Here is a 9,833-nt window from a genome sequence, read left to right on the forward strand (position 1 = left end):
ACATACACACAAACACACATAAATACACATAAATACACATAAACACACATAAAGTACACATACACACAAACACACATAAATACACATAAATACACATAAACACACATAAACTACACATACACACAAACACATGTAAATACACATAAACACACAAACTACACATACACACACATAAAATACACATAAATACACATAAACACACATAAAATACACAAACACACGTAAATACACATAAAAACACATAAATACACATAAACACACAAACTACACAACAACACACATAAATACACATAAACACACAAACTACACAACAACACACATAAATACACAACAACACACATAAATACACAACAACACACATAAATACACAACAACACACATAAATACACAACAACACACATAAATACACAACAACACACATAAATACACAACAACACACATAAATACACATAAACACACATAAACTACACATACACATAAACACACATAAACACACACACACACACACACATAAATACACATAAACACACATAAACTACACAACAACACACATAAATACACAACAACACACATAAATACACAACAACACACATAAATACACAACAACACACATAAACACACACATAAAACAACAAAATAATAACCAGAGAGAAGAACGATAAGAATATGTGATGGATATGAGCTGAGTGTCACGCCTTGGTCATTGTATCTTGTGTTTTTGTTATATGTTTGGGTAGGCCAGGGTGTGACATGGGTTTATATGTTGTATTTCGTATTAGGGTTTGTATTAATTGGGAGTGTGTATTATTAGGGGTGTGTCTAGTTAGGCTTGGCTGCCTGAGGCGATTCCTAATTGGAGTCAGCTGATTCTAGTTGTCTCGGATTGGGAACCGTATTTAGGTAGCCTGAGTGCGCGTTGTATTTCGTGGGTGATTGTACCTGTCTTTGTGTTAGTCACCAGATAGGCTGTATTTGTTTCACTTGTTTGTTGTTTTTGTATTTTCTATTATTTCATGTACCGCTTTATCTTTATTAAAGGTCATGAGTAACCTACACGCTGCATTTCGGTCTGCCTCTCTTCTAACAGCAGATGAAGATCATTACAGAATCACCCACCACTATTCACAGACCGAGCAGCGTGTGAACTGGCAGGATCTGAAGGAGGACGATATGGACGGCAGAAGCAGGGATTATATGACGTGGGAAGAAATTGACAGGTGGGCGGCCGACCCAGTGCGAGTGCAAGAGCCCGCCTGGGATTCTCTACAGCAATGCGAAGAGGGCTATACACGGATGGAATTGAAAAGGAGAGCACGGCTATACAGAGCGAAAACCGTAGGTAACGGGGGAAAGCGCAGAGAGAGAGTGGCAGAGTCAGGAGTCAGACCTGAGCCTACTCTCCCTGTTAATTGTGAGGAGCAGCAATATGAGGACTTCTGGTCTTGGGAGATGATATTAGACGGAAAAGGACCCTGGGCGCAGCCGGGAGAATATCGCCGTCCCAAGGAGGAAATAGAAGTAGCTAAAGCGGAGAGGTGTGAGTATGAGGAGGCAGCACTGCGACGCAGTTGGAAACCGGAAAGTCACCCCAAAAAATTTATTGGGGGGGGCTAAAAGGGAGAATAGTTATGCCAGGTAGGAAACCTGTGCATACTCCCTGTGCTCACCGTTGGGCTAGAGAGACCAGGCAGGCACCGTGTTATGCTATGGAGCGCACGGTGTTTCCAGTGCGGGTGCAGAGCCAGCTGAGACTCATACCAGCCCTTCCTATTGGCCGGGCTAGAGTGGGCATCGAGCCAGGTAAGCTTGGGCAGGCTCGGTGCTCTAGAGCTCCAGTGCGCCTGCACGGTCCGGTCTATCCAGAGCCACCTCTACACACCAGTCCTCCGGTAGCAGCTCCCCGCACCAGGCTTCCTGTGCGTGTCCTCACGCCAGTACCTCCAGTTCCAGCACCACGCACCAGGCTTCCAGTGCGCATCGCCTGTTCAGCACAGCCAGTGCTTTTCTCCCCTCCTGCGCTGCCGGAGTCTCCCGCTTGTTTAGCGCAACCAGAGCTGTTCTCTTCTCCTGCGCTATCGGAGTCTCCCGCTTGTTTAGCGCAACCAGAGCTGTTCTCCTCTCCTGCGCTGCCGGAGTCTCCTGTCTGTCCAGCGCCACCAGTGCTCCCAGTCGGCCCAGCGCGTCCAGTGCGCATCGCCTGTTCAGCACAGCCAGTGCTTTTCTCCCCTCCTGCGCTGCGTCTCCCGGTTGTTTGCGCAACCAGAGTTCTCTTCTCCTGCCTATCGGGTCTGCTTGTTTAGCGCAACCAGAGCTGTTCTCTTCTCCTGCGCTATCGGAGTCTCCCGCTTGTTTAGCGCAACCAGAGCTGTTCTCCTCTCCTGCGCTGCCGGAGTCTCCTGTCTGTCCAGCGCCACCAGTGCTCCCAGTCGGCCCAGCGCGTCCAGTGCGCCTCGCCTGTTCAGCGCAGCCAGAGCCTTTCTCCTCTCCTGCGCTGCCGGAGTCTCCTGTCTGCCCAGCGCCGCCAGTCGGCCCAGCGTCACCAGTCTGCCAGGATCCGCCAGAAGTGCCAGTCTGCCAAGATCTTCTAGATCGGCCAGACAACCTGAATCATCCAGGTCCACCAGCCAGCCAGGATTTACCGGAGCCTACTACCTGCCTGAGCTTCCTCTCAGTACTGAGCTTCCTTTCAGTACTAGGCTTCCTCTCTGTCCTGGGCTGCCCCGCTGTCCTGAGTTGCCCCTCTATCCTGAGTTGCCCCTCTATCCTGAGTTGCCCCTCTATCCTGAGTTGCCCCTCTATCCTGAGTTGCCCCTCTATCCTGAGTTGCCCCTCTATCCTGAGTTGCCCCTCTATTCCGAGCCTCTATTCCGAGCTGCCCCTCTATTCCCGAGCTGCCCCTCTGTCCCGAGCTGCCCCTCTGTCCCGAGCTGCCCCTCTGTCCCGAGCTGCCCCTCTGTCCCGAGCTGCCCCTCTGTCCCGAGCTGCCCCTCTGTCCCGAGCTGCCCCTCGGTCTCGAGCTGCCCCTCGGTCCCGAGCTGCCCCTCAGTTATGTGGGGATCAGGGTGAGGACTATTAGGCCATGGTCGGCGGAGAAGGTGGATTATCCTAGGACGCGTAGGGGAGGAACTAGGACATTTATGGAGTGGGGTCCACGTCCCAAGCCAGAACCGCCACCATGGACAGACGCCCACCCGGACCCTCCCTATGCTCTTGAGGTGCGTCCCGGAGTCCGCACCTTAGGGGGGGGGGTTCTGTCACGCCTTGGTCATTGTATCTTGTGTTTTTGTTATATGTTTGGGTAGGCCAGGGTGTGACATGGGTTTATATGTTGTATTTCGTATTAGGGTTTGTATTAATTGGGAGTGTGTATTATTAGGGGTGTGTCTAGTTAGGCTTGGCTGCCTGAGGCGATTCCTAATTGGAGTCAGCTGATTCTAGTTGTCTCGGATTGGGAACCGTATTTAGGTAGCCTGAGTGCGCGTTGTATTTCGTGGGTGATTGTACCTGTCTTTGTGTTAGTCACCAGATAGGCTGTATTTGTTTCACTTGTTTGTTGTTTTTGTATTTTCTATTATTTCATGTACCGCTTTATCTTTATTAAAGGTCATGAGTAACCTACACGCTGCATTTCGGTCTGCCTCTCTTCTAACAGCAGAAGAAGATCATTACACTGAGATGTGTGTTGGTTCAGTTACAGTGTTGGGAAAGCTACTCTGAAAATGTAGTTGACCAAGCTACCAATTACTTCACACAGGAAATAAGTTAAACTACACTAAATCTTCCCTTAAGAAAAAGTTACACTGGACAAAAATATAGACGCAACATGTAAAAATGCTGAGTTGAAATAAAAAATATCCCTCAAATTTTACATACGCACAAAAAAATCGTATTTCTCTCAAATTTTGTGCCCAAATTTGTTTACATCCCTGTTCGTGAACATTTCTACTTTGCCAAGATTATCTATCCACCGGACTCAAAGAGCATGATCATTACACAGGTGCACCTTGTGCCGGGGGGACAATAAAAGGCCACTCTAAAATGTGCAGTTTTATCACACAACACAATGCCACAGATGTCTCAAGTTAAAGGAGCGTGGCAACTGGCGGGCTGACTGCAGGGATATCCAACAGACCTGTTGGCAGACAATGTCATGTTCATTTCTCTACCAACCGGCCTCACAACCGCAGACCACGTGAATGGCGTTGTGCGGTTTGCTGAAGTCAACGTTGTTAACTGATTGTCCCATGGTGGTGGTGGTGGGGTTATGGTATGGACAGGCATAAGCTACGGACAACGAACACAATTGCATTTTATCGATTGCAATTTGAAAGCACAGAGATACCGTGAAGAGATCCTGAGGCCCGTTGTCGTGCCATTCATCTGCCACAATCAGCTCATGTTTCAGCATGATAATGCACGGCCCCATGTTGCAATGATCTGGACACAATTCCTGGAAGCTGAACATGTTCTTCCATGGCCTGCATACTCACCAGACATGTCACCCATTGAGCATGTTTGGGATGCTCTGGATCGACGTGTAGGACAGCGCGTTCCAGTTCCTGCCAATATCCAGTAACTTCACAGCCATTGAAGCGAAGTGGGACAACAATCCACAGGCCACAATCAAAAAGCCTGACCAACTCTGCGTGAAGGAGATTTATCGCGCTGCTTGAGGCAAATGGTTTGTCACACCAGATACGGACTGGTTTTCTGATCCACACCTCTACCTTTTGTTTTCAGGTATCTGTGACCAACAGATTAACAGTACATCTGTATTTCCAGTCATGTGAAATCCATAGATTAGGGTCGAATGAATTTATTACAATTGACAGATTATCTTATATGAACTGTCACGGTCACATGTTGCGCTTAGATTTTTGTTCAGTATAGTTTACTTTAACTAAAGTTACTTTTAAAATGTAGTTCACTACACTGAAACTACTTTGTGAAAAATTATCATATCTAAATCTGAGATGTTATAGACTACAAATTGCAAGAACAATTCACTCTGGAGACAGATGTTAACAGAATGTGTAATTTAGCCTATTACACATAAAAACAGTTTGAAGTGAGAATCTGTCAGGTCTGAGGCCCAAACAGAAAGGACAATCAGGCAGGTCTGATGACCCAAACAGAAAGGACAATCAGGCAGGTCTGATGACCCAAACAGAAAGGACAATCAGGCAGGTCTTATGCCCAAACAGAAAGGACAATCAGGTAGGTCTGAGGCCAAAACAGAAAGGACAATCAGGCAGGTCTGAGGCTCAAACAGAAAGGACAATCAGGCAGGTCTGATGACCCAAACAGAAAGGACAATCAGGCAGGTCTGATGACCCAAACAGAAAGGATAATCAGGCAGGTCTGAGGCCCAAACAGAAAGGACAATCAGGCAGGTCTGATGACCCAAACAGAAAGGACAATCAGGCAGGTCTGATGACCCAAACAGAAAGGACAATCAGGCAGGTCTTATGCCCAAACAGAAAGGACAATCAGGTAGGTCTGAGGCCAAAACAGAAAGGACAATCAGGCAGGTCTGAGGCTCAAACAGAAAGGACAATCAGGCAGGTCTGATGACCCAAACAGAAAGGACAATCAGGCAGGTCTGAGGCCCAAACAGAAAGGACAATCAGGCAGGTCTGAGGCCCAAACAGAAAGGACAATCAGGCAGGTCTGAGGCCCAAACAGAAAGGACAATCAGGCAGGTCTGAGGCCCAAACAGAAAGGACAATCAGGCAGGTCTTATGCCCAAACAGAAAGGACAATCAGGTTGGTCTGAGGCCAAAACAGAAAGGACAATCAGGCAGGTGTGAGGCCCAAACAGAAAGGACAATCAGGCAGGTCTGAGGCCCAAACAGAAAGGACAATCAGGCAGGTCTGAGGCCCAAACAGAAAGGACAATCAGGCAGGTCTGAGGCCCAAACAGAAAGGACATTCAGGCAGGTTTGATGACCCAAACAGAAAGGACATTCAGGAAGGTCTGAGGCCCAAACAGAAAGGACATTCAGGCAGGTTTGATGACCCAAACAGAAAGAACAATCAGGCAGGTCTGAGGCCCAAACAGAAAGGACATTCAGGCAGGTCTGAGGCCCAAACAGAAAGGACATTCTGGACTACCTTACCCATAATTATTAGTCTTTCTTCAGAAAAAGTAGTGTGTAGTTCCGTAAGTTAACTACACAGCAAAAGAGTAATGAACTACTGCAAATATTACCAAGTCTGGATTTAGTTAAACTACCACCAAGCTACAGCAAGATGTAATGAAATGATTCTGCTGAACTACAGTGCATGTAATTCACTTCTCCCCAACACTGACTAGTAAATGGCATTACAGAATGTAATTCACTACTCCCCAACACTGACTAGTAAATGGCATTACAGAATGTAATTCACTTCTCCCCAACACTGACTAGTAAATGGCATTACAGAATGTAATTCACTTCTCCCCAACACTGACTAGTAAATGGCATTACAGAATGTAATTCCCTACTCCCCAACACTGACTAGTAAATGGCATTACAGAATGTAATTCCCTACTCCCCAACACTGACTAGTAAATGGCATTACAGAATGTAATTCCCTACTCCCCAACACTGACTAGTAAATGGCATTACAGAATGTAATTCACTTCTCCCCAACACTGACTAGTAAATGGCATTACAGAATGTAATTCACTTCTCCCCAACACTGACTAGTAAATGGCATTACAGCGTGAGTCTACAGGTGAGACACTGACTAGTAAATGGCATTACAGAATGTAATTCACTTCTCCCCAACACTGACTAGTAAATGGCATTATAGCGTGAGTCTACAGGTGAGACACTGACTAGTAAATGGCATTACAGAATGTAATTCACTTCTCCCCAACACTGACTAGTAAATGGCATTACAGAATGTAATTCACTTCTCCCCAACACTGACTAGTAAATGGTATTATAGTGTGAGTCTACAGGTGAGACACTGACTAGTAAATGGCATTACAGAATGTAATTCACTTCTCCCCAACACTGACTAGTAAATGGCATTACAGAATGTAATTCACTTCTCCCCAACACTGACTAGTAAATGGCATTACAGAATGTAATTCACTTCTCCCCAACACTGACTAGTAAATGGTATTATAGTGTGAGTCTACAGGTGAGACACTGACTAGTAAATGGCATTACAGCGTGAGTCTACAGGTGAGACACTGACTAGTAAATGGCATTACAGAATGTAATTCACTTAGCCCCAACACTGACTAGTAAATGGCATTACAGCGTGAGTCTACAGGTGAGACACTGACTAGTAAATGGCATTACAGCGTGAGTCTACAGGTGAGACACTGACTAGTAAATGGCATTACAGCGTGAGTCTACAGGTGAGACACTGACTAGTAAATGGTATTATAACGTGAGTCTACAGGTGAGACACTGACTAGTAAATGGTATTATAACATGAGTCTACAGGTGAGACACTGACTAGTAAATGGTATTATAGCGTGAGTCTACAGGTGAGAAAGCAGGTGTGGGAATTCAGGCTGTTAAAACCCCTGGGCTAAAGGGTCTGCTGCTGTTCTGTTTTATAACGTTCTGTTTTATAACTCTCTCTAACTTAGGATCTCTGCGTGTGTGTTATTTTAAACACACATTAGTTTGTATAACATAGCTGCTGCTCTCCCTCCCTTTACATTTCTCTCTTTACCTTCTTCTGAACCATGATAATGTCTCTGCCTCGTGTTTTCCCTAAGAGGAAAATAATAAAGTACCGAAGCTGTATCGGATCTAGCCAGGGCCTGTACTGACGCTGAGGTGGGCTGGCAGCAATGCTCGGAATGTTCCAGTCTCCCACCTACTGATTGACAGCTTGTGCCTTCAGTCAGGTGGAAGCAGCTCTGTGAGAGCCCACCTACCCCACGGCTCCTGCCCCTGCCTCTCAAGATGATTCCAAACCAAACCACCGGAACCTAGGAATAACCCTTAGAATCATAAACATCTAAACACACACAACTTAGCACAAAAAAGGGGAGAAAAACAAACTCGGGATTTAACTATAAAACCTCCCAGACACCTGCAGTACTAACACACAAACCTTATCCTCTTCCTGAGCCTTCTCTTCTCAATGTTCAGGAAGTCAAAATTCAGGAAGTCAAATTCAGCAAGTCAAATTCAGCAAGTCAAATTCAGCAAGTCAAATTCAGCAAGTCAAATTCAGCAAGTCAAATTCAGCAAGTCAAATTCAGCAAGTCAAATTCAGCAAGTCAAATTCAGGAAGTCAAATTCAGGAAGTCAAATTCAGGAAGTCAAATCCAGGAAGTCAAATCCAGGAAGTCAAATTCAGGAAGTCAAATCCAGGAAGTCAAATCCAGGAAGTCAAATGAGTCTAATAGTTCTAGTCACAGGAACATGTGGTGATGGGGTTCAAATCAATACTATTATATATCGCAATATTACTTTTGGACGATATTATATCGATACTTTGACTCCAAGTATCAATTTGTAAAAATAACAATTTAAAAAATATATTTTTTCTAGGTGTCTGTATCTGTGCCAAAACTCTGGTATTTTTCATCCTACTTCTTTTTAGATAGTGAGCAAACATGTTATCAACACCTTTATTTCCATGATTGATGAAAACTAATTTTATCTTGTCTCTATCTGATCTCGCTCCGGTCTCTTTGCAGCAATATGTTTGGAACATCAAGTCACAATAAAATACTTTTGAATGGAGATGATTATAGAATCACAATGATTATAGAATCACAATGATTATAGAAAGAATCATGAGAATCACAATGCATATAGAATCATGAGAATCACAATGCATATAGAATCATGAGAATCACGATGCATATAGAATCATGAGAATCACAATGCATATAGAATCATGAGAATCACAATGTATATAGAATCACAATGCATATAGAATGAGAATCACGATGCATATAGAATCATGAGAATCACGATGCATATAGAATCATGAGAATCACGATGCATATAGAATCATGAGAATCACGATGCATATAGAATCATGAGAATCACGATGCATATAGAATCATGAGAATCACGATGCATATAGAATCATGAGAATCACGATGCATATAGAATCATGAGAATCACAATGCATATAGAATCATGAGAATCACAATGCATATAGAATCATGAGAATCACGATGCATATAGAATCATGAGAATCACGATGCATATAGAATCATGAGAATCACGATGCATATAGAATCATGAGAATCACGATGTATATAGAATCATGAGAATCACAATGCATATAGAATCATGAGAATCACGATGCATATAGAATCATGAGAATCACGATGCATATAGAATCATGAGAATCACGATGCATATAGAATCATGAGAATCACGATGCATATAGAATCATGAGAATCACGATGCATATAGAATCATGAGAATCACGATGTATATAGAATCATGAGAATCACAATGCATATAGAATCATGAGAATCACGATGCATATAGAATCATGAGAATCACGATGTATATAGAATCATGAGAATCACAATGCATATAGAATCATGAGAATCACGATGCATATAGAATCATGAGAATCACGATGCATATAGAATCATGAGAATCACGATGCATATAGAATCATGATAATCACGATGTATATAGAATCACAATGCATATAGAATCATGAGAATCACGATGCATATAGAATCATGAGAATCACAATGTATATAGAATCACAATGCATATAGAATCATGAGAATCATGATGCATATAGAATCATGAGAATCACAATGTATATAGAATCACAATGCATATAGAATCACAATGCATATAGAATCATGAGAATCACAATGCATATAGAATCTTGAG

General features: G+C 43.8%; 1 protein-coding gene across 1 annotated transcript in view; it reads right to left on the reverse strand.

Moving 5' to 3' along the window:
- The window catches only part of LOC124019008 (laminin subunit alpha-5-like), a 189,856-nt gene that overhangs the window by 175,494 nt on the left and 4,529 nt on the right, over positions 1-9,833 (reverse strand).

The sequence above is a fragment of the Oncorhynchus gorbuscha genome, unplaced genomic scaffold (assembly GCF_021184085.1).
Source record: "Oncorhynchus gorbuscha isolate QuinsamMale2020 ecotype Even-year unplaced genomic scaffold, OgorEven_v1.0 Un_scaffold_6:::fragment_8:::debris, whole genome shotgun sequence".
NCBI lineage: Eukaryota > Metazoa > Chordata > Actinopteri > Salmoniformes > Salmonidae > Oncorhynchus > Oncorhynchus gorbuscha.